Source organism: Protopterus annectens, chromosome 12.part0, assembly GCF_019279795.1.
Source record: "Protopterus annectens isolate FY-2018-M chromosome 12.part0, PAN1.0, whole genome shotgun sequence".
Classification (NCBI taxonomy): domain Eukaryota; kingdom Metazoa; phylum Chordata; order Ceratodontiformes; family Protopteridae; genus Protopterus; species Protopterus annectens.
The window spans coordinates 1,399,130,896-1,399,157,112 of record NC_056746.1 but is presented as its reverse complement, the minus strand read 5'-3'; positions in this window follow the sequence as shown (position 1 = coordinate 1,399,157,112).

Sequence of the window (26,217 nt, the reverse complement as noted above, 5' to 3'; positions counted from 1 at the left end):
TGTTGGTGTTGTGTGATAAGAGGAGAGGGTTGTCTTTATACATGAGGCAGTTGTGACATTGCCTCAGGATGCCCAAATTCATCAGGTGCACAGGAGAACACACTGGGAGCTGACTCTTGGACCTGCCTGAATGGGTTAAAGAACTATTCTTATTTGCCTGGTAGGGGAGAGTAGTTTGACTGTCCCTTACAAACAACAGTTGGGGATAGAGTACAATAGTTTATTAGTGCTTCTGTCTCTTACTGAGCCAAATGCTAGTCAGAAAGCTCTGATTCCAGTGTTAAGATGGACTGACTGGCTAGTAGTAAGGGAAAAACTGAAGAGCAGACTCTGTGGAGCCGGGGATAGTTTAACCCTAGCTAACCACCACTGCGTTATGCGCAAAACCGTGCAAATGCGATTTTTATATCAGAAAGATTAAAGAGATAGAAATTAGCCCAAAATGGCCAATAAAACTACAGTTTCTGGGCAGAAACCACTCCTCTAAGGATAGGTAGGCTGTTCAGAGCTCCCCACTCTCACTGGTGAACAAAGAAACTTCCTTTTTGCCCAAGTAAGGTATGGGCAAACACAGAAGCTTAAACACAGTCTAGATATCTGCAGGTATCTGAAACTGGACTTTTCTAGCTTAGTAAGGTGGGAAAATAGCAAGATTTTTTTTTTTTTTTATTTTTTTTTCAAGAAAACAGTAGAAACAAATGCAAAAACACTTTTATAGTGCAGTAATGGCCGTCATACTTGAGTGGGAAGCCAGTAACAGTTAAAAAATACAATTTACAACAAAAAACAACTTTTTTAAAGTACAGGCATACATAAATGCAATTTCAGCATAAAATGAGCATTCTGAGTAGCAGTAAATGCCAGAAAACAAGCATTTAGGTGGAAATAGCAATAAGCAACAAGAAAAAAACAGAAAATGGTACTTAAACACTCCAAAGTCTCTCATTTTGTCTCTCTGGCATTGTAGGTCTGTGCAGGACACCTGGGCAGGATCTACTGAGCTAATGCAAACGCAAAAAATGTGCAAATGCAATTTTTATATCAGAAAGATTAAAGAGATGGAAATTAGCCCAAAATGGCCAACAAACTACAGTTTCTGGACAGAAACCACTCCTCCAAGGACAGGTAGGCTGCTCAGAGCTCCCCACTTTCACTGGTGAATAAAGAAACTTCCTTTTTGCCCAAGTAAAGTATGGCCAACCACAGAAGCATAAACACAGTCCAAGTATCAGCAGGTATCTGAAACTGGACTTTTCTAGCTTAGTAAGGTGGGAAAATAGCAAGATTTTGTTTTGTTTTTTTTCAAGAAAATAGTCGAAACATGCAAAACCACTTTTATAGTGCAGTAATGGCTGTCACACTTGAGTGGGAAGCCAGTAACAGTTAAAAAATACAATTTACAACAAAAAACAACTTTTTTAATGTGCGGGCACAAATAAATGCAATTTCAGTGTAAAATGAGTATTCTCAGAACCAATAAATGCCAGAAAACGAGCATTTATGTGGAAATAGCAATAAGCAAGAAGAAAAACCAAAAAATGGTACTTAAACACTCCAAAGTCTCTTCTTTTGTCTCTCTGGCATTGTAGGTCTCTGCAGGACACCTGGGCAGGATCATATCCTCTCAGACTGACAAATATCAGACACCTTTGAATGACACCAAAAATGTAGCCAATTATTGAATTCACTATTTCTTGTTCATATTGTAGCACCATTCTTAGAGAATGTAAAATGCTGCTCAATGCTAGGTGCTTATCTGCCTGAGATGCATATCATTTTTTTTTTCTCCAGTTAGACAGATGTTTCCAAGTCCTTCCTTCCAGTATCTCTTCAAAGGTTTAGGTTATTTTATGGGTCTGCAAGTCTTATATGAACACACAAAGGAATACTGAATACAAAACCATCCCCTGTGATAATAAACTAATCAGTGTCCATTTCACTGACAATATAATTGTCAACACTTGTCTCTGAACCCTCTCCCTTGTTCTTAAGTCTTAGCACTGGTTAAAACCATTGCTGTTTTCATAGCTGCTGACAGTATAGGGCCAAGTCAATGATGTTCTGAAGCCCAGGTTAGTAATGTCAACAAGCATTTTGCAGCCAAGTTCTTCTTTAATACAGTCATAAACTGGACCAGATTTGACTGAAGGCCCTTCTTTCTATTAACACAAGCTAGTCTTTATGCTGGAAGAAGTTCTTAAATAGAAAGCAACCAGAATGTCCCTTAGGATTTTTTCAGTTGCTTTCATTACTATTATTGTAAGACTGAGCCACTTGTAAATTCACTGGATTTTTTGTTCCATTCTTCTATTCTGATCCTTCTCTTGCCATATTCCAGCACACAGTCACTTTGGTCCCACCCTGTGAATTATTTAAGATGCCCTTTATGGAACAGCAAGCACAAATCTCACACGTGTGATTCCTGGAATGCAGTTCACTAGTGCCTGGGCAACATCCTCTCTAAGAAGATCCAGTTTCCTTTCTAGCTTATCCCTGTCTATCCAGTGTCCATCCAGCACTCTCCTAGCTGTGCCTCATCCTGCCATCCATTTATCTCTGCTTGGTCCCTGTGCTCTGTGATTCCATTTTCATTCATGCTGTAAAGTCCCTTACTTTGTTCCTTTTGTAATGCCGCCTGAAATCTGTTCTCTTCCTTGAACTGATCTGCCTATTCCCCTTAGTCTTGCACATTTAATTCCTACACCTTAGCCTCACCACACTGACCCCACCACCACCTCCTTTGTATCCACTGCATGGCCCCTCTTGACCTGTTTATTTGGGCAGTTCATGGCTAATAGCTGTTGTCAGCATTCCCGTTCAATTCTTTTCTTGTCATGCTCCTTCCATTCCATAGGATGACTGGCCTTGGGGACAACCTGCACACGAGGTGTCATGTCTGCATCCTTCTGTAATGCTGTCTGTCACCTCAGATATATACCAAACTACACTGGCCTTTGCCTCTATTATACTTTTTCATTCCTTTGTCCATATGCATGAATATACTCAACCCATCTCTATAGCTTTCTCATCCTATTGATATGCCTACAGTACCTTCTAAGGGATCTTGTCTTTGTCTCTTAAATGTATCAAGGTACTACAAGCATCCTTACTCAACCGACTGCAATCAGTTAAGCAGAGGACTGTTGTAGTTTGGGCCAAATCAGGCAGGCCATACCATAATGAGCAAAAACCTTCAGTGTTTATGTTTCACCAGACGGTGTCCCCTATATCACAAACATTACATAAAGCACGTGTACTGCTCAAGCCGTCATCTCTATTTTTATCTCATTCCAGGTCACGTATGATTTATGGTGTGTGTTCTGACAACATCGGTACCATGACCTCCATTGTTTTGCCATTCTAGGTTCATAGCCTCTTGCACTGGGCACAGTGTTCCTTTGTACTAATTGTCCTCTATCTCTAATGGTATACTGGCTGCTAACTTGTATGCCCTGAGCAAACCCTTGAATATATTTTTGTTGCTACTTATAGTATTACGTAAAGGATCACAGAGAATGTAGTACATTGCATCCCAATACTTGTATGTGCTGTGCTCTAAAAACTAACTCCATTATTACAGCACAGTCAAGACAAGGCTACAGTGCTGTATGTCTTTCTGTCAGAATTCTCATCCATCACATTGGACTGGGTAAAACGGTGATACAAGTCATAGCCTGCTACTGAACCCCAAACATGTCCCTACACTCTCACTCCAAGTTCCTAAGCACCTTGGAATCTATCACGGTCCAACCCAATACTCTCATACTGGTTGACATCAACTACCCTTCCATCAAGTGGGAAAACTATTCAAGTATCAATGTACAGGCCCAATACTTTCTGAAATTTATCAGTTCCAGTGCCCTGGAGCAGCTCATTCTGACCCCCACTAGAGGAAGAAGTATCCTCAACCTGGTTATCACCAACATGGGACACCATTGCTCCCACCTATAGCCAATTCCTCCCTGGTAAAATCCATCAACAAACTGATCACCATGGAAATCTCCATCTCACTTACAACCCTCGCTAAGGTGACCACCCTGAAAAACTTCTCTAAAGCTAACTTTGGGCTCCTGAAAACAGAGGTGGCTAACTTTTCGGCACCCATGCCAATGGAAAATAGCTGCATGACTGCTGAATCATACAGCACTGCACTGTATGAGCACATACACAAATGCATGGACCTTGCCATACCAAATAGAACTAAGACGTTCTACTCCAAAAAAAGGAAGCCAATCTGGTGGTCCCCAGCCATTGATAAACTCTAGAACAGAAGGAAGAAACAGTTACAGAAACAAATGAAGTCACAAGACTGGAAACCTCCCTTATCAGTCTCAACAAAAAGTTGAGATCCCTTATAAAATCCTCTAAAGCCAGCTATGAAGGAAGAATTGTGGCTGACACCAAAAACATCCACAAAGCCTTCTATAACTACATATATCCAAAACCTCCAAGGCAATATCCAGATTTGCTCTGAGTTATTGCACAATGACACCTCCTATTCTGAGCCAACAGTTATAGCCAACATACTGGCCAACAGATTCAGTGTCAACTTTACCCCACTCTCTCCCCCAAGGGCCCTATCACAATGCCAGAAGAACTCAACATTTCTGCAGCCCAGGTAAAAGCTGCATTGTCCAAAGCCAAGAATACAATATCCATAGGACCTGATAATATCCCTGGCTGCATCCTACAGGAGCTACAAAACGAACTGCCACCACATCTGTGTGCTCTGTTCAATCATAGCCTTACCTCAGGCTATGTCCCTAAAGAATGGCACACTGCTACAGTCATCCCGCTCCATAAAGGGGGAGCAACTACAGACCCTGGGAACTATTGCCCCATTAGGCTGATGAGTCTAGTATGCAAAGCTATGAAGCACGTCATCATAGACCCGCTTAACAAAGATATAGGCAATCTCCAAACTCTTGACCCCACACAGTTTGGCTTTGTCAAGGGGAGATCCTGCCTGCTCAACCTGGTTGACTTCTTCAAGGCAGTCGCCAAGGCTGTGGATGAGGGTAAGGCCTCAGCCTACCTCGACCTGGCCAAGGCCTTTGATACCATTCCCCACTCAGGTATTGATAAACTCACCAAACTAGGCATCAATCCTTACATCACTAGTTGGGTTGCAAATTGGCTCACAGACAGGACCCACAGAGTGAAAGTTGCAGATTCCAAGTCAGACTGTTGACCAGTCATGAGTGGAGTCCCACAGGGCTCAGTCCTGGGCCCTTTCCTGTTTGGCATCTACTTCTCAGCAAGTCCAGGCCAACACAGAAGGACTCTGGCTGACCAAGTTTGTTGATGACTGCAATCTAGGAGCCATTATAAACTCCCCATGTGACGCAGACATCCTACAAAAGGGCCTCTCTGAGACCAGTGACTGGTGTCGGAACCATGCCCTGAAGCTTAAAGCAAAAAAATGTGTTATCATACCCTTTGGAAAAACTTAGTTCCCATGGATTACCCCATTGATGGGAGCCCACTGAACACTGAAGGAGTCATAAGAGATCTGGGAACCCAGATTGACAGCCACCTCACCTTCAACCACCACACTACCACTGTGGTTAGAAAGACTTTGTATGTGGCACATCTTATAACCAAAGGTTTTGCATCCAGGAAGAAAGAGGTCATCATCCCTCTCTACTCATCCCTCATTAAACCAATCATCGAATATAATGTCATGTTTAGCATGTACCTGACCAGACACCTACAACAGCTGGAGAGGCCAGAAAAGTACCTCACAAAAAGGATAGGCCTTAAACACATGTCCTACATGGACAGACTCAAGAAACTTCAGCTGCTCTCAGTCTCTTATCATCTACTTAGAGGTGATCTCTGCTTGACTTACAAAGCCATGTCTGACCCAGCCCTACTTGAAATGCTACACCTTAAGAAATCCCAATCCCCTGGTGCCACACAATCCAAAGATCACAACCTCATTACCACAATTAACAGAACATGCTGGAGGGACAGGTTCATCTCCCCAAAGACTGCCCATACTCTGGAATAAGCTTTCCATTCATGTCATGCAGAGCACCTCACTGGCCCTCTTCAAGAGTAATCTTGACAAGTGAATGGGTAACAGAAAGTTCACCCCAGGGATCACTCCAGTTGCCCTGTTAGATAGAGGCACTGTGAACTAACATTGGGAGGCATGGTGCCTGGGCAATTTTTTTGGGCTAGGTTTGTAAAGGCTCCAGAGCCATTAGCCTAGTACACACCTATGAACCTATGAGCCTATTATCACTCACTCAGTCAGGTAAACCTTCTTGAGCTGTACTCAGAATGATCCATCGAGCTGAGATGGATAGCTGATGCAGAGATTGTGAATAATTTGAAGGACAAACTATGTAGCAGGTTTGGAGACCCATAAATATTGCTGCAGCTATGTTGTAAATTTCATGTGCACACATGTGTGTGCATGTGATTTTCTATTGCAAATAAGTAGGCCAACACCGGCAAGGTAGCATACTTTGCCTATACTAGCTTTGACACAGTTATATTGGCGGCACACTTGGTGCCTAGACTTTCCTTGGATCCAGCTCTAGTTCCTGATTTAGAGAACTCTATACTAGGTTGATATAAGTATATAATGCCAAATCATCAAGTACTGTGTTACAATATTCATAGCACAGAGTACATATTCATCTCTGATGGAGAGGTAGCTAAGGGGCAGGCTCAAATGATATCTGCATTCTTGCTTTAGTGCATGTATCTGCAAATGTCATGTCACTGCACATTACATGCATGAGCTGCCAACCTCTACTCTGCCTGTGCATGCATGTTTCCACTACAGCCTCCCTGAGCTAGTAATATGCATGTGGTAGTAAGCTAAGGACAGTATATGACCTCCTGTTATGCTGTAGTGTTGAGTTGTGGGCCTTGTGCAGTCAAGTGGTTGCCTACAGTAGTTTTGTCATTGTAGGTGAGGGTAATAATGCTACAGTCAAGCAAGGTGTATTATGAAGTCCACATATGCAGCATTCTGTGAGTGGTATATTTCTAAAAATATAGACATTCAGTGTCACAAATGTACCTCTTATTGTATTCTGTGTGCTGCTACATGTTCTGCATAGCAAGGCCTGTTATATTGCCAGCTTTTGTGTTTCATTTAATGAAGTCTTCACTACTGACAACTTTACAATCTACCAATGTTGCTTCTTTCCATCAGACATCAGGACTTACTCCAGACATTACTTTCATGGCTGAACTGTTCCTCTGTCTTATAGTATATAGTTCAGGTAATTTTGCCATGCTGGGCCATGTATTTCCTTAGATGAAATATGACTTGGACCAAAGATATGTTTATAAACACTGATTTGTCACAAAGTCAAGACAGGCCATTAATCAGAATGCATTAATATCAGCAATTCTAAATATAGCTACCCATTTTAAAGATAATTTTGGTTGAGGACACCTAAGCATGATTTGCATATAAACATTAGTGAAGTAAAACAGTGAATATCTCACACAGCATCAGCATTTACAAAGCATTTGTCAATTTTTACAGCATATAGAAAAATGAAGGGACTGAAATTCATGATGACATTCTGTACGTTACACTTTTATCTTTAAATATTTAAGTCCTTATTGCCTAAACACCATTCAATGAGGTAAAAAGGGGAATCAATAAACAAAATAAATAAATCAATTATTATTAAAAAATAGTATAAAATCTGCCTTAAAGGATTTAAATGAACTCCCCAATACTTTAGGGAGTTCTGAAACAAAGATGTTATATTTCATTCCTGAATCAGGGCATGTAGACAGTTCAACAGGAATGGTGTAGGACATGTCAAAGACTAACTACTCAAAGTCTCAAGCTAAATCCTTGAAACATCACCTCATGGGATGATATTTTAAATGTGAAAGGATATGGAAGGCTATAAGCTCCAATAAGCAGGTGGGAACTACACTGTATAAGCTACAGTAAGCAAGTACTAAAAATGTATAAAAAAACACTGATAACCACCAGGCAGTAGAGATTTAGCAGCACTGGAGTAAAAGGTCTGGTGCAATCAGAACAAGTCAGCACAATAGCAATGAAACTTGACACACCCTGCAGGCAAATTAGCTCTCTATCATTAAAGCCAGAGCAATTTTCCCGCTCTTTTCCTCCATGTCCATTCTAAGATTACTCTATACTCTTAACCTACTTTTAGCCAAACTGCTCACTTTGCCCATACACAAAAAAAACTATGACTATCAATATGACTTGAAATATTGTTTTGTTTGTTTTTAGTCTTTTACTGTAATGCAACATGTGTTTATTACTGGCTCTCAGTTGAAAATATGATTGATGTTTTACACTCTTGAACTCTTTTACTGTATTCTACTTTGCTTATAATTTTGTATTGCTAACTAGCCTATTGTACGATAGTCCTTGTTTTAATTTTTGTAACCTACTTCATGTATTCTGTTTAACTATTATAACTTCTCTTGGGAGCTTTTCTCCCTGGGTCTCTGCTGAAAACGGGCTTCTCACCCAGCCAGATATTACCCGGTTATCAAATGTAAATAAATAAATACATTAAAGTGCACTGCAGTATTTTAATCAGGAAGATGCTTGTGCAAATGTTATTGCAGTTAGGTTTAAATATGTAATTAAATACATAATGTGGGCAATAACCTTTAGATGATAATAAAGCGATTTAAAAATTGTTGACATCTAGTCTTTCAACATCAGTGAGTTGTGAATCACGACATTCAGATTAAATGCAAAAGACACAATCTTGATTCTATTGTTACCCACAAAGATAACAGGAGACATGAAAGTGGTTGACAACAGATGCACTGTAACATGAAAGACACTCCTTGATAAGTCCCAGATAACTTTGTACCAATCAAGACTGGATAATCTCCAGTGTTCTAAGGTAGTAAAGTCTAATCGCACACTTGAGGAAAGGTCAAATATACCTGAGCATCATCTATATAGCAGTGATATTGACTATTTCAGACATCAATAACCTTTCTTAGAGGTAACATGTGCTGAGTAACAGAAGTGTAAGGAGCACATCTCACGAATCTCTGCATTCAGGTGAGCAACTTTCTGTACAATTCATACCCCAGGCAACCTGTTAGCAGAGATTCAGGATTTAGAGGCAAACCACTCAAATACCATGGAAGTAATACCACTGCAATTACCCAGTTTGCTGATCAGATATAAAGATCCAAGGAGGAGGATTTTATGATTTCTTTCCATCAGGATGTGACCTACCATTCTCAAGAAGGCATTCATAATGCTGTGTTGAAATCCCAAACCAGACTTGTATGGATGCAATAGGTCAAGTGAAGGCAGATATGAATACACCTGAGCACATAACACTTTCTCAATAACTTGTTAATATTTTTGACATGGATTTTGTTTGCCATATTTTACACATCCAATGACATCTCTATGATGCTTCTCCAAAGATTATTAGGATGATCTGGGAAATTATCCAACACATCAGATCTATCCAAGACTTTCCAAGACTTGTTGGTGAAGAGTCTAAACCACACTAAGTGGATCACAAATTTAAAATAATTACAGTGACCTCTTTATATCCAAAATCTCCAAGAAAGTCAGGACAATCCATGATCAAGCATTGCTATGCACTATATATTATATACTGTTGATGAATTTCCTGAAAACAGTACCAGCTATTATACATCTTAATGATAAATAACCAGATAAAAAATAATTTCTTTCAGCTGTTCCAAATCTAACCATGTATAATGTATTTAGTTTGGAAAATCTAAATGGTTTTCTCTTATCCAGATGACATATTTGAATGATAAAAAGACTGTTTTCTTGATGCTTATGTGATACTTCAGATAACCAATTGAAATAATCTGTCTTTGTTTTCTTCTACATTTTTGGTTGTATAATGACTGCTGTTTTTTATTTGGATTTGTGGAAGTTAATGGATGTCTTTCTTTTGACATTGCTTTTATCCATTTTCAAAGTGTGCATAATTGTGCATAATTAGGCATAGTGGGATTTGGATTTGTGCAAGATCACAGTGCTCTATGAAAGGGAGTTTCTTTCATTACCCCTACAGTTGTGTGATCACAGCATTGATATGTATATAAATAAGGGGGCTGATAATGGTAAAGACCCATACTTAATAGCTTATGGTGTTTGAATTAACTCTTTGGTAAAGATGGTAAATCATTCCTCAAAATATTGTGACTCAAGGAGTCAGAGGGAAATCAGTACAAACCACGGGCATTATTTGTAAACATTAATGCACAATAAGGCAGGGTTGGTATGCAGAATACCTGAATACCAAAGTCCTTAGTAATTTATGAAGAATCGCATACAATGTGGAAAGACCTTATACAAGGTCTTAATTTTGTCACATTGTGCTCTACAGATAAAGTAGATATACAAATTATCCCCATCCCAGAATATAAAAAATTCATAAATTACTTGTTAGAGTACTCTCTGGCCCAAAGTTATAATCTCCTTGACAGCTGCCATGTACAACTCCAAGGTGGTGTTCTTGTTGCTGTAACATTCCCCCATCCCCTGTTCTGTGTTTATAAGCAGCATATTACCACTATCAAAAAAAGAAAAGAAAACTTTACACATCTATTTCATATTAGAAAAATCCCTGCTGCTAATGGAGTTGACTATGGTACAGGCATACTTACTTCCGTAAATAAACTTCCCTCCAACCAGCACTGCTGGTGAGCTCTTACCAGTAACATCTCCCAGCATCATATCTCTTTCATTACCATATTACTGTCATGACACTTATTCACTGTCATGACTAAGGAGTGAAACATTTTGTATGAATAATGCCTAAGGATGGTGATGGAGTGGCAGTTAATTTAGACAGGTATATAATACCTTACAAAGTAACTAAATGTAGCTTGCTAGTTATGTGTTTTGTGACTGCCTAAGTTGCCAGTCCAAGTATCTTACTAAACTTCATGGCAGATGAGCATATATCTTAGTATCTGACTGCACAATGCTTCCCCCAGGACAGCATATATATATATATATATATATATATATATATATATATATATATATATATATATATATATATATATATATATATATATCAGAACCTGGAATTCCATCCCTTAACGCATCCTAAATGCCACCAACTCATCCAAGTTTAAACAATTTCTCAAGAAACGCCTAACCAACAACTGGATCTGCTCCTCGACATCTCCAGGGGGATCTTACATCCCAGTCTTCTAGTTCTGCCACATCCCCATCTGCTCTCTCTCTCTCTTCCAATCTCTTCCCTTTCCACTCCCGCTCCCACTTTCCCCATCTCTTGACTTCCCCTTATCTCTTCCACCTACCCTCCTCCTTACCCCAAGGTCTCTGTACCTTGCCCACTTAATTTTCAAGTATCACCTTTATCTCTGAGTTCCCGCATACATAAGCCCTTTTACTGTTATTTTCAATTGATTGCCAGAATGTCATATTTTTCTATTATACTGCTATGTCTATAGTGGTGCCATCATGCTGTATTATAATTGTAATCTCTTTATATTTTCAAGTTAGACACTCCTAGATATTGTACTCTGTTTATTATATACAGTTTCTTTGTATTACCTAGTAAATATTGTTATATGTGTTTGATTTGTAGTAGAACTTTTCTCCCTGGGCCCCTGCTGAAAATGGACTACTAGTCCAGTCGGACCATCCTGGTAAACAAATGTCAAATAAATACATAAATAAATAAAATTCCATATATGTAGCCATGATTCATGTCTATGACTCATTCTAGTTCCTGGCAGAATACTAGTGAATGTGCTTATAATCCTTGCAAGTATCACTGCACTATGCATTTAAATAACAGGATATGAGGTTTGCATGCCCCACAGTAACATGTAGCAGCTGTAAAGCATTGCATTCTACATTTAACTGTCAGTATGATGATCTTTGTAATAACTGCTCTCACTGGCTTAAGACTGACTCACAGTTGTAAATACAGAATGCGTATCCTTTGTTTTGAACTGTAACTTTACTAAAAAAATAATCTCATTATATAAGGGGGACTGGAGAGAGTTTGTGTGCATGTGTGTGTCCGTGACTGTGTGTACATATCTTTATGTGTCTGTACATGTTTGTGTGTGTGTGTGTGTGCGCACACATGCGTTTGCATATTTAAGAGTGTGTGCATGTGCGTATGTGTATGTGTGCATATGTGTGAGTGTATGTTTGTGTGTTTGGCTGCATGTGTTTAATTGAGTTTTTATGTGTGATTGTGTGTGTCTCAGATTGTACATGCGTACGTGTGTGTGTGTGTGTGTGTGTGTGTGTGTGTGTGTGTGTGTGTGTGTGTGTGTGTGTGTGTGTGTGTGGCTGTAACTGTGTGGCTGTGTCTGTGTGTATCTGTGTTTCTGTGGCTAAATACATATAACAGTGAGATATTTAGTAAGTAATACACTATGATAAATATTAGGCATTGTGTGCCCATTAATAAACAATCACTTTCAAAATCAAAAACATGTTGTTTCTCCATTCTGAACAGATGACAGTGCCTTTCATACCCAAAATATAATTAATTTTATTTCAATATGCTTGATTTTTAATAACTATGTAAGTTATATATAAACTATTATGTATAATATTGTATTACTTTGATAATACAGAACAAATAACTCTTATGACCTATACTGGAAGCTCATTTCTGTTTGATAAAGGTTCATAAAATGATGTCTCATATGTCAGTAAATGTACATTTATTATACCCGACAGGTGAATAAGTTTTATAGAAAAATATATATTGATAGATAATTGCCACTGACACAGTATTTGATCAAGATTCCCATGATATATGTTTTAATGCTCAAGTACATTATACATCAGACAGTGGTGACATTTTTATCATGATTTCCTGTCATATAATCATGTTGAAAATATTTGCCTGGTAATGTACATTAAATTGATTAGTCTTATTATAACATGTAAAACTGATGACATCAATGACATGATCATATTTATAATGTTGTCTTGTAATATTTATGGAGACAGCAAGCTGTCATATCAGCTGACATATTTATGAGCTCAAGGCGGTACGTTCTATGAAAGAGTTTCATGTTCAGTATAAATCTAAATACATTTGTTGCTGTATGATAAACGAATGAGGGATTTGGAATTACCAGTTTGCATGGTCTAATTTAAGCAGGCTACAGAAAATGACCAGACAGGTTTCAGGGTCAAAAAGTGTACTGTGTTATTTTATGATACCTGGATTCTTTGATTACTGATAAGAAACATATCTTTGAACAAAACGTTCATTTTTATTATGAGAAAGATGGCCTTGTATAACTGGTCAATTCACCAAACATGCATGAAACAAACTCAATTTAATGTCACTGTATTGCATTATAATTTAGCTTTAGTAAGTGCAGTGCTCACCAGAATTATCTTTATGGATAATACACGCTTTGAATTCTCCACCACAAATTCAAAAAAAAAAAAAACTGATGAAAACTTATTTATTGGAAGATGAAATGCTTCAACCATCATGATTATGCAATCATTCATTAAAAATATTTTAGCAGTCTCCTTAATGTAAAACTGGTAAAAATAAATGATTTTTCATAATCTCTAAGTGCATGTGCACTAACTATATTGGCATATAAGTTTGGCATCTCATTATGTATACATGATAACTTTGCATGGGAAGTTAATGGTTTGGTTAATGTTTTCACGTCACAAGGTACTTGTTCAATGGAATTAATCAATCGTAAACCGTTCTTTTACCGTTCAGTGTTCATTTGCTGATTGTTACAAAATTTTAGAGGCAGCACTCATGAAGGATGAAGCATTCATTCAGTAATTATTTAAATTTATTTGGATTAGTGCTCCGAACTTAAAAATATCTCAGCAATATTGAAAAAACAGATGCAAGAAATGTGATTATGACAGTTATTATAATATGAGATTTGCCGATCGATCATTTTTAAGCCAAATTTGGGCACTCATTCTCTCTAATACTTTTTTCTTGCTTTAGGTCTATGAAGCACTCCACTGTGCAGGTTAAACAGATAAACAGATATGCTGCACTGTGGCACAGGTTTCAGAGGACCACACAGTGATATTCAAATACACACACACACACACACACACACACACACACACACACACATGCCTCGGTTGTGCCACACAACCTTAGTACAGTTTAAAAGTAAAATTTTCCCTTGCCCCGGCTTCACTTACACTTACTTTGTTAACCTACAGTAAAGCTCTTAGCAAGAATGAATGCATAGAATACCACAGCTGGGAGCAACATGAGAGCTGAACCAAAATTATATGCTGACGACTCTCTGAAAGTAAACAAGACACTGGGTCCAAAGGAAGTTTCCTTCCTTATGCTGACACATCCTCCTGATCTTTGGTATCTCAGAGATGTGATTAATAACTGCTAGAAATTTTGTTCAACACTACCAGATTCAGCTGAGTTAACCAAAACCAAATTCACTTATGAGGGCACCAGAAAGGTTAAGTAACTTTCTGTAAGCAATCTAAGAAAAGAACATGTTACAGTTAAATGTATCACCAAGGGACATATGTTGCCATTGGTGTTCATATGTGACATTGTCAAGAATTCGAATGCATTTATACATGCAGTGAATATGAGATGTTTGTGATGAGTGCAAAAAGCTACAGTATATTTAACTAACTAGCTGCAAGGTCTGACATGCTCTTTGTATAGAAAAGACTAAACATAAGTTTAAAGTATAAACTGCAGAATATCTGAATGACATTGGGAAAAGTTAGCTAACGCTTTGTCGAGGCATATTTTGAAAAAGGGATCACAATTTATTTCCAAACTTTATAAGCAATAGAGCCATATAAAACAAGTGGCAATACTAATGAGAAGAATTTAAATAATATTGCTAATGAATGAAATTAGAAGATAAATATCCTGGCTTGAATGAATACATATAAATGACACAGTAACAGAGTTTTTTTGCACACTCTTTATCTCACTACCACCTTCGATTTCAGACTTCTCTCCTGCTCCCTTATAAAGTCATTCTCATGGATGCCCTGGACATACACCAGTTCTCCATTTTGACCTGAATCACTTTTCCATGACAGCCTTATACACATGAGTTCATCAATCCCATGTGTAGGTTCTCTTACAGGTAGTGTACCAATGTATGAACTGTGGCGTCAACACTCCTTCCCATACAGTAGGCTTATTTTCTATTTATTATTTGGCCGTGCCTTCTTCTGACATGATGCATATCATCATAAGAGGGGGTGAAATGGCATTTATGACAGGAACTCCCCAACTTACATGGTGATGCCTTCATAAAATACCCACCCATTTTCTTTGCAACATAAAGGTCTCTGCAAAATACTACTACCATTGACAGCAACTGTCTGTGCCCATGGACCCCAGCATCTAATTACAACTGTCTGTGCCCATGGACCCCAGCATCTAATTACAACTGTCTGTGCCCATGGACCCCAGCATCTAATTACAACTGTCTGTGCCCATGGTCCCCAGCATCTAATTACAACTGTCTGTGCCCATGGACCCCAGCATCTAATTACAACTGTCTGTGCCCATGGACCCCAGCATCTAATTACAACTGTCTGTGCCCATGGACCCCAGCATCTAATTACAACTGTCTGTGCCCATGGACCCCAGCATCTAATTACAACTGTCTGTGCCCATGGTCCCCAGCATCTAATTACAACTGTCTGTGCCCATGGACCCCAGCATCTAATTACAACTGTCTGTGTCCATGGACCCCAGCATCTAATTACAACTGTCTGTGTCCATGGACCCCAGCATCTAATTACAACTGTCTGTGCCCATGGACCCCAGCATCTAATTACAACTGTCTGTGCCCATGGACCCCAGCATCTAATTACAACTGTCTGTGCCCATGGACCCCAGCATCTAATTACAACTGTCTGTGCCCATGGACCCCAGCATCTAATTACAACTGTCTGTGCCCATGGACCCCAGCATCTAATTACAACTGTCTGTGCCCATGGACCCCAGCATCTAATTACAACTGTCTGTGCCCATGGACCCCAGCATCTAATTACAACTGTCTGTGCCCATGGACCCCAGCATCTAATTACAACTGTCTGTGCCCATGGACCCCAGCATCTAATTACAACTGTCTGTGCCCATGGTCCCCAGCATCTAATTACAACTGTCTGTGCCCATGGACCCCAGCATCTAATTACAACTGTCTGTGCCCATGGACCCCAGCATCTAATTACAACTGTCTGTGCCCATGGTCCCCAGCATCTAATTACAACTGTCTGTGCCCATGGACCCCAGCATCTAATTACAACTGTCTGTGCCCATGGACCCCAGCATCTAATTACAACTGTCTGTGCCCATGGTCCCCAGCATCTAATTACAACTGTCTGTGCCCATGGACCCCAGCATCTAATTACAACTGTCTGTGCCCATGGACCCCAGCATCTAATTACAACTGTCTGTGCCCATGGACCCCAGCATCTAATTACAACTGTCTGTGCCCATGGTCCCCAGCATCTAATTACAACTGTCTGTGCCCATGGACCCCAGCATCTAATTACAACTGTCTGTGCCCATGGACCCCAGCATCTAATTACAACTGTCTGTGCCCATGGTCCCCAGCATCTAATTACAACTGTCTGTGCCCATGGTCCCCAGCATCTAATTACAACTGTCTGTGCCCATGGACCCCAGCATCTAATTACAACTGTCTGTGCCCATGGACCCCAGCATCTAATTACAACTGTCTGTGCCCATGGTCCCCAGCATCTAATTACAACTGTCTGTGCCCATGGTCCCCAGCATCTAATTACAACTGTCTGTGCCCATGGTCCCCAGCATCTAATTACAACTGTCTGTGCCCATGGACCCCAGCATCTAATTACAACTGTCTGTGCCCATGGTCCCCAGCATCTAATTACAACTGTCTGTGCCCATGGTCCCCAGCATCTAATTACAACTGTCTGTGCCCATGGACCCCAGCATCTAATTACAACTGTCTGTGCCCATGGTCCCCAGCATCTAATTACAACTGTCTGTGCCCATGGACCCCAGCATCTAATTACAACTGTCTGTGCCCATGGACCCCAGCATCTAATTACAACTGTCTGTGCCCATGGACCCCAGCATCTAATTACAACTGTCTGTGCCCATGGACCCCAGCATCTAATTACAACTGTCTGTGCCCATGGACCCCAGCATCTAATTACAACTGTCTGTGCCCATGGTCCCCAGCATCTAATTACAACTGTCTGTGCCCATGGACCCCAGCATCTAATTACAACTGTCTGTGCCCATGGACCCCAGCATCTAATTACAACTGTCTGTGCCCATGGTCCCCAGCATCTAATTACAACTGTCTGTGCCCATGGTCCCCAGCATCTAATTACAACTGTCTGTGCCCATGGACCCCAGCATCTAATTACAACTGTCTGTGCCCATGGTCCCCAGCATCTAATTACAACTGTCTGTGCCCATGGACCCCAGCATCTAATTACAACTGTCTGTGCCCATGGACCCCAGCATCTAATTACAACTGTCTGTGCCCATGGTCCCCAGCATCTAATTACAACTGTCTGTGCCCATGGACCCCAGCATCTAATTACAACTGTCTGTGCCCATGGACCCCAGCATCTAATTACAACTGTCTGTGCCCATGGACCCCAGCATCTAATTACAACTGTCTGTGCCCATGGACCCCAGCATCTAATTACAACTGTCTGTGTCCATGGTCCCCAGCATCTAATTACAACTGTCTGTGTCCATGGTCCCCAGCATCTAATTACAACTGTCTGTGTCCATGGTCCCCAGCATCTAATTACAACTGTCTGTGCCCATGGTCCCCAGCATCTAATTACAACTGTCTGTGCCCATGGACCCCAGCATCTAATTACAACTGTCTGTGCCCATGGACCCCAGCATCTAATTACAACTGTCTGTGCCCATGGACCCCAGCATCTAATTACAACTGTCTGTGCCCATGGTCCCCAGCATCTAATTACAACTGTCTGTGCCCATGGTCCCCAGCATCTAATTACAACTGTCTGTGCCCATGGACCCCAGCATCTAATTACAACTGTCTGTGTCCATGGTCCCCAGGATCTAATTACAACTGTCTGTGTCCATGGTCCCCAGCATCTAATTACAACTGTCTGTGCCCATGGACCCCAGCATCTAATTACAACTGTCTGTGCCCATGGACCCCAGCATCTAATTACAACTGTCTGTGCCCATGGACCCCAGCATCTAATTACAACTGTCTGTGCCCATGGTCCCCAGCATCTAATTACAACTGTCTGTGCCCATGGACCCCAGCATCTAATTACAACTGTCTGTGCCCATGGACCCCAGCATCTAATTACAACTGTCTGTGCCCATGGACCCCAGCATCTAATTACAACTGTCTGTGCCCATGGTCCCCAGCATCTAATTACAACTGTCTGTGTCCATGGTCCCCAGCATCTAATTACAACTGTCTGTGCCCATGGACCCCAGCATCTAATTGCAACTGTCTGTGTCCATGGTCCCCAGGATCTAATTACAACTGTCTGTGCCCATGGTCCCCAGCATCTAATTACAACTGTCTGTGCCCATGGTCCCCAGCATCTAATTGCAACTGTCTGTGTCCATGGTCCCCAGCATCTAATTGCAACTGTCTGTGCCCATGGTCCCCAGCATCTAATTGCAACTGTCTGCCCATGGTCCGCAGCATCTAATTGGTCCTTTCTTCCCTGGATGAGGCAAGCTGATGCAGCCCCATCTTTCCAGCAGACAGGACATTCCTTACCATTAATCAAATGAGGAGCACATTCCTTAACTTTATGTTTGGTCATTTTGACTGGCTTTGGTTTTGATCTTGTAGTTGACAATATTTTCACATGTTTCATACTAGCCTGCAGAGTGTGCTTTCACATATCCATTTTGCATTGCCTGTTAATATTTTCCAGTCTGACCCAGGAGTTAATGTGTAGAAATCCATTATTTCTGTTTGATTCACCAGGCAGATCAGCTGTTTCATTTCATAAAAAAACAGCTTGAGTAGACAAACTATATAAAACAGTATTTGAGCTAATCACATAATGAAAAAATGAAAAATAATAAACTATATATATATATATATAATTTTAGGGGGCTTCTCACTCACATAACTCGAATCATACTATTCTCACCTCACACCAAGGTGATTGCTTCTAGTAGAAAGAACAGTCATTGCAGAGAAATAGAAAAACTGAGCTACTTTTCTTCTGAGGTGCACTTGGCTCAGGCCTGCCACAAGTCTTTATAATATGAGTATTGACTATGTTACCTTTGTTAGAAAAGTAATCCTTAATAAAACAACATGTCATTGACCAATGGCTTGGCCATTAATTTTGCCTTGAGGGCATGCACTGCTACTTCGTCTTCCATTTGCAGGACCAGTTCTTGACTTACACCAAGAATTCGCAAGGACTGGTTTGCTCCATTACCCATAACCACAAAACAAATAAATCAGGTACTGAAAATTAATTGATAGGTAGACACAAGTAAATTTTAATCAGCACGGTTAGGAGGCAGTTAGAAATTTATAGTGAACTCTCAAAACTGCAGGATGTTATCATGGCAGTGTGTATGGCAAGCAGTTATATACTTACATCGGGAGGTTTGATTTTCATATTTCTCCAAACCTATTAATAATAAAAAAAATAATTGCTAATGTTTTAAATGTTTTATTGTAACTGTTTACTTGCATATGTACTTACCGTAATTGCAACCTTCTATATCTACAGCTGTTTACCATGAAAATAGGATTATTGCTCATTATTATTTTTTAATTTTAGTAGGGTACACTTATGAACAAGGATTCATTGACCCAAATAGTTTTTCTTATTTTATTAAATACATAATTATTATAAAAAATAAAAAGTACAAATTATTGTATCTTTTGCAAAAAAAAAGTTCAGCTTTAAGGTAAAACAAGCATATATAGGGAAAGTCACATCGGGAATCATGAACTATTCCCTGCTCATCTGGTATCATTATAATAAGTTAGTAATAAAAATAGTTACAAATCATATCAACTTCATTCTGGTCATTACTGAAATGGGTTAAATATGAACTGTCACTGGCATGCTGAACCCTACCCTAAGGACATAGGATTTAAATATATTTTAATCCTCTTCAGCATTCTGGAAGAACATCTACAGTATTGTGAAAATGTTAGTTAAAAATGACTGAAAATTGCTAATTCATGTCAGTCATGGCAAAGTCCCTATTCTCAAAAGTATCATTATGAAGGTCTTATTATTAACTATTTTGAATGCTAATCTCTCTGGCAAGAGTTCAGATGGCAAGTTAACAGCTGCAAGTCTAAGAGAAGGGCAATTAATGCAGATACAATATATCTGCTTTGGAATACAAAGTGAATTTTTAACACTGTTCATGGAAACAGCAAAGGTGGTAGTTGACAATGCTATGTTAAAAAGTGCCAAGTGTGCACTCTTACTTATTTCTTGAAGACATGGCATTCTGCCAGCAAATAGTTCTCAGTGTAAAGTCCAGATCTAATAATGATATCAAATTGTTTAAACAATGTTGTTTTTTTTTATTAACTTTAATAACCTACTTATATTGTTTTGGTCCTTTGTGCTAAAACTGGATTTTGTTCTGCCCTGACCCTTCTAAGTGCATTGTTAGAATACTGTTTATAAAAATATGCTATATTTCAAAATGAAATCGATGATTTCAGAACTGCACTCAAGTGAAGAAAATAGTTATGCTCAAGTAATAAATTTTATGCAAACAAGTCAGTTGGACATTTGAACTGTAACATATCTTAGACTGTATATATTTTTTTAATTTATGAGAACATATGAACGGACTGATTTTATTGAATTTCTCTTAAATTGTCAAATTAGATGAAAATAGACTCAATAGTGACTACTTTCTTACTATAGAGGCTACAGCTAAAATAAATGAACACCACAGAAAACTGTCTGCACCATTTTAGTGTAAAATTCCTTAAATTAGACATAAATGTCCCTAATATAATTGCTACAGTTATAATGTTTTCACATTGCTAGTTTCTTTTTATACTATCTTAGGGTGGGGCATGGAAAAATATGATCTGTTAATAAATTGGGAGTATGTTTCCATATTATATAACTATGGCAAAAATATTCTGGAGTATATTATGTAGAGGTATTCATGAAACTGGCAAGAAAATCTTATTAATCAGTGCATTTTTTACATGTGCATGAAATCAGTTCCAAATCCCATACAAATGGCCATGTCCCAATTAAATTAATGCATACAATCTGAAAAAAAAAACATTATCAGAAATATATTCTTTGCCTTTGCAATTTTTACAAAATTCATAAACTTGGCACCCAGATGAAAAATGAACAGAAGAATAAACAAAAACACAAGACTAAATATTGATTCCTTTATTGTTAAAGTCTTGATCTACATGTTAGAGCACTACATATTTTTCGTCTAGTTTATTTGTTTCCATAATTCAGTGCTGTGTCATTATCAGATGCTGGACATTCTTGCTATGAAATATAAAACATTAAATACATCATTATACATGAGTGGTACTAAGGAAAGGTATGTCATAGTTTAAGTGATACAGCCTTCTTGACATGAAAGTTACTTTTATACAAAACTGAAAGCAGCACTTGTATGATATTAACCCCAAAATATGAAGGCAAAATGTAGATATTCATTAAAAAATATAAAAGGCCTACCTATGGCTTAAATTAAGACAGCTAGCTGCAATCTTCCAGCCTGAAGTTCATACTTTCAAGTCTCACTCAGGCTATAATTCATTCACAAAATTTCCTGACCAAGGTATATCACTCAAAATAATTAGGAAAAAGTACACACACACACACACACACACCACACACACACACACACACACACACACACACACACACACCACACACACACACACACACACACACATATATACACACTCATACACTAATAAATCAGCATGTAGATCAGAATCCCCCAAAATTTCCAATTTACAGATGAATATAAAAAGCAGGGAAAATCATCTAATGCAGTAACCTTTAATTAACAAAACTGAGCACTTTTGTCTATTAAAAATGCAAATTCATTCAGAATAAGTAAATGCAGCATGACATACTTCCTTCTATAATGAAGTCGTGATGTGTTATGCAAATGTAACTATTTAATATTCATGTGCTTATATCTCGACATGCAGCTTATAGAGACAGCGTTATTACAGCATTTAAAATCATTCACCAGAACAACTCAATCCTCAAGTACAAATTCATCCAATACTCACCTCTAGGGTTACAATTAACCTTTTCCAGTATATAAAAGACAAATTTGTTATAATCATGGAACATCTCTATTTGTCTTGCTAGGCTTTGTTCTTGGCCTTTCCTTAATTACAACTGTCTGTGCCCATGGACCCCAGCATCTAATTGCAACTGTCTGTGTCCATGGTCCCCAGGATCTAATTACAACTGTCTGTGTCCATGGTCCCCAGCATCTAATTACAACTGTCTGTGCCCATGGACCCCAGCATCTAATTGCAACTGTCTGTGTCCATGGTCCCCAGGATCTAATTACAACTGTCTGTGCCCATGGACCCCAGCATCTAATTACAACTGTCTGTGCCCATGGACCCCAGCATCTAATTACAACTGTCTGTGCCCATGGTCCCCAGCATCTAATTACAACTGTCTGTGCCCATAGACCCCAGCATCTAATTGCAACTGTCTGTGTCCATGGACCCCAGCATCTAATTACAACTGTCTGTGCCCATGGTCCCCAGCATCTAATTACAACTGTCTGTGCCCATGGACCCCAGCATCTAATTGCAACTGTCTGTGTCCATGGACCCCAGCATCTAATTACAACTGTCTGTGCCCATGGACCCCAGCATCTAATTACAACTGTCTGTGCCCATGGTCCCCAGCATCTAATTACAACTGTCTGTGCCCATGGACCCCAGCATCTAATTGCAACTGTCTGTGTCCATGGACCCCAGCATCTAATTACAACTGTCTGTGCCCATGGACCCCAGCATCTAATTACAACTGTCTGTGCCCATGGACCCCAGGATCTAATTGCAACTGTCTGTGCCCATGGTCCCCAGCATCTAATTGCAACTGTCTGTGTCCATGGTCCCCAGCATCTAATTGCAACTGTCTGTGCCCATGGTCCCCACCATCTAATTGCAACTGTCTGTGCCCATGGTCCCCAGGATCTAATTGCAACTGTCTGTGTCCATGGTCCCCAGCATCTAATCGCAACTGTCTGTGTCCATGGTCCCCAGGATCTAATTGCAACTGTCTGTGTCCATGGTCCCCAGCATCTAATTACAACTGTCTGTGCCCATGGTCCCCAGCATCTAATTGCAACTGTCTGTGTCCATGGTCCCCAGCATCTAATTGCAACTGTCTGTGCCCATGGTCCCCAGCATCTAATTGCAACTGTCTGTGCCCATGGTCCGCAGCATCTAATTGGTCCTTTCTTCCCTGGATGAGGCAAGCTGATGCAGCCCCATCTTTCCAGCAGACAGGACATTCCTTACCATTAATCAAATGAGGAGCACATTCCCTTAACTTTATGTTTGGTCATTTTGACTGGCTTTGGTTTTGATCTTGTAGTTGACAATATTTTCACATGTTTCATACTAGCCTGCAGAGTGTGCTTTCACATATCCATTTTGCATTGCCTGTTAATATTTTCCAGTCTGACCCAGGAGTTAATGTGTAGAAATCCATTATTTCTGTTTGATTCACCAGGCAGATCAGCTGTTTCATTTCATAAAAAAACAGCTTGAGTAGACAAACTATATAAAACAGTATTTGAGCTAATCACATAATGAAAAAAATGAAAAATAATAAACTATATATATATATATATAATTTTAGGGGGCTTCTCACTCACATAACTCGAATCATACTATTCTCACCTCACACCAAGGTGATTGCTTCTAGTAGAAAGAACAGTCATTGCAGAGAAATAGAAAAACTGAGCTACTTTTCTTCTGAGGTGCACTTGGCTCAGGCCTGCCACAAGTCTTTATAATATGAGTATTGACTATGTTACCTTCGTTAGAAAAGTAATCCTTAATAGAACAACATGTCATTGACCAATGGCTTGGCCATTAATTTTGCCTTGAGGGCATGCACTGCTACTTCGTCTTCCATTTGCAGGACCAGTTCTTGACTTACACCAAGAATTCGCAAGGACTGGTTTGCTCCATTACCCATAACCACAAAACAAATAAATCAGGTACTGAAAATTAATTGATAGGTAGACACAAGTAAATTTTAATCAGCACGGTTAGGAGGCAGTTAGAAATTTATAGTGAACTCTCAAAACTGCAGGATGTTATCATGGCAGTGTGTATGGCAAGCAGTTATATACTTACATCGGGAGGTTTGATTTTCATATTTCTCCAAACCTATTAATAATAAAAAAAATAATTGCTAATGTTTTAAATGTTTTATTGTAACTGTTTACTTGCATATGTACTTACTCGTAATTGCAACCTTCTATATCTACAGCTGTTTACCATGAAAATAGGATTATTGCTCATTATTATTTTTTAATTTTAGTAGGGTACACTTATGAACAAGGATTCATTGACCCAAATAGTTTTTCTTATTTTATTAAATACATAATTATTATAAAAAATAAAAAGTACAAATTATTGTATCTTTTGCAAAAAAAAAAAAAAAGTTCAGCTTTAAGGTAAAACAAGCATATATAGGGAAAGTCACATCGGGAATCATGAACTATTCCCTGCTCATCTGGTATCATTATAATAAGTTAGTAATAAAAATAGTTACAAATCATATCAACTTCATTCTGGTCATTACTGAAATGGGTTAAATATGAACTGTCACTGGCATGCTGAACCCTACCCTAAGGACATAGGATTTAAATATATTTTAATCCTCTTCAGCATTCTGGAAGAACATCTACAGTATTGTGAAAATGTTAGTTAAAAATGACTGAAAATTGCTAATTCATGTCAGTCATGGCAAAGTCCCTATTCTCAAAAGTATCATTATGAAGGTCTTATTATTAACTATTTTGAATGCTAATCTCTCTGGCAAGAGTTCAGATGGCAAGTTAACAGCTGCAAGTCTAAGAGAAGGGCAATTAATGCAGATACAATATATCTGCTTTGGAATACAAAGTGAATTTTTAACACTGTTCATGGAAACAGCAAAGGTGGTAGTTGACAATGCTATGTTAAAAAGTGCCAAGTGTGCACTCTTACTTATTTCTTGAAGACATGGCATTCTGCCAGCAAATAGTTCTCAGTGTAAAGTCCAGATCTAATAATGATATCAAATTGTTTAAACAATGTTGTTTTTTTTTATTAACTTTAATAACCTACTTATATTGTTTTGGTCCTTTGTGCTAAAACTGGATTTTGTTCTGCCCTGACCCTTCTAAGTGCATTGTTAGAATACTGTTTATAAAAATATGCTATATTTCAAAATGAAATCGATGATTTCAGAACTGCACTCAAGTGAAGAAAATAGTTATGCTCAAGTAATAAATTTTATGCAAACAAGTCAGTTGGACATTTGAACTGTAACATATCTTAGACTGTATATATTTTTTTAATTTATGAGAACATATGAACGGACTGATTTTATTGAATTTCTCTTAAATTGTCAAATTAGATGAAAATAGACTCAATAGTGACTACTTTCTTACTATAGAGGCTACAGCTAAAATAAATGAACACCACAGAAAACTGTCTGCACCATTTTAGTGTAAAATTCCTTAAATTAGACATAAATGTCCCTAATATAATTGCTACAGTTATAATGTTTTCACATTGCTAGTTTCTTTTTATACTATCTTAGGGTGGGGCATGGAAAAATATGATCTGTTAATAAATTGGGAGTATGTTTCCATATTATATAACTATGGCAAAAATATTCTGGAGTATATTATGTAGAGGTATTCATGAAACTGGCAAGAAAATCTTATTAATCAGTGCATTTTTTACATGTGCATGAAATCAGTTCCAAATCCCATACAAATGGCCATGTCCCAATTAAATTAATGCATACAATCTGAAAAAAAAAACATTATCAGAAATATATTCTTTGCCTTTGCAATTTTTACAAAATTCATAAACTTGGCACCCAGATGAAAAATGAACAGAAGAATAAACAAAAACACAAGACTAAATATTGATTCCTTTATTGTTAAAGTCTTGATCTACATGTTAGAGCACTACATATTTTTCGTC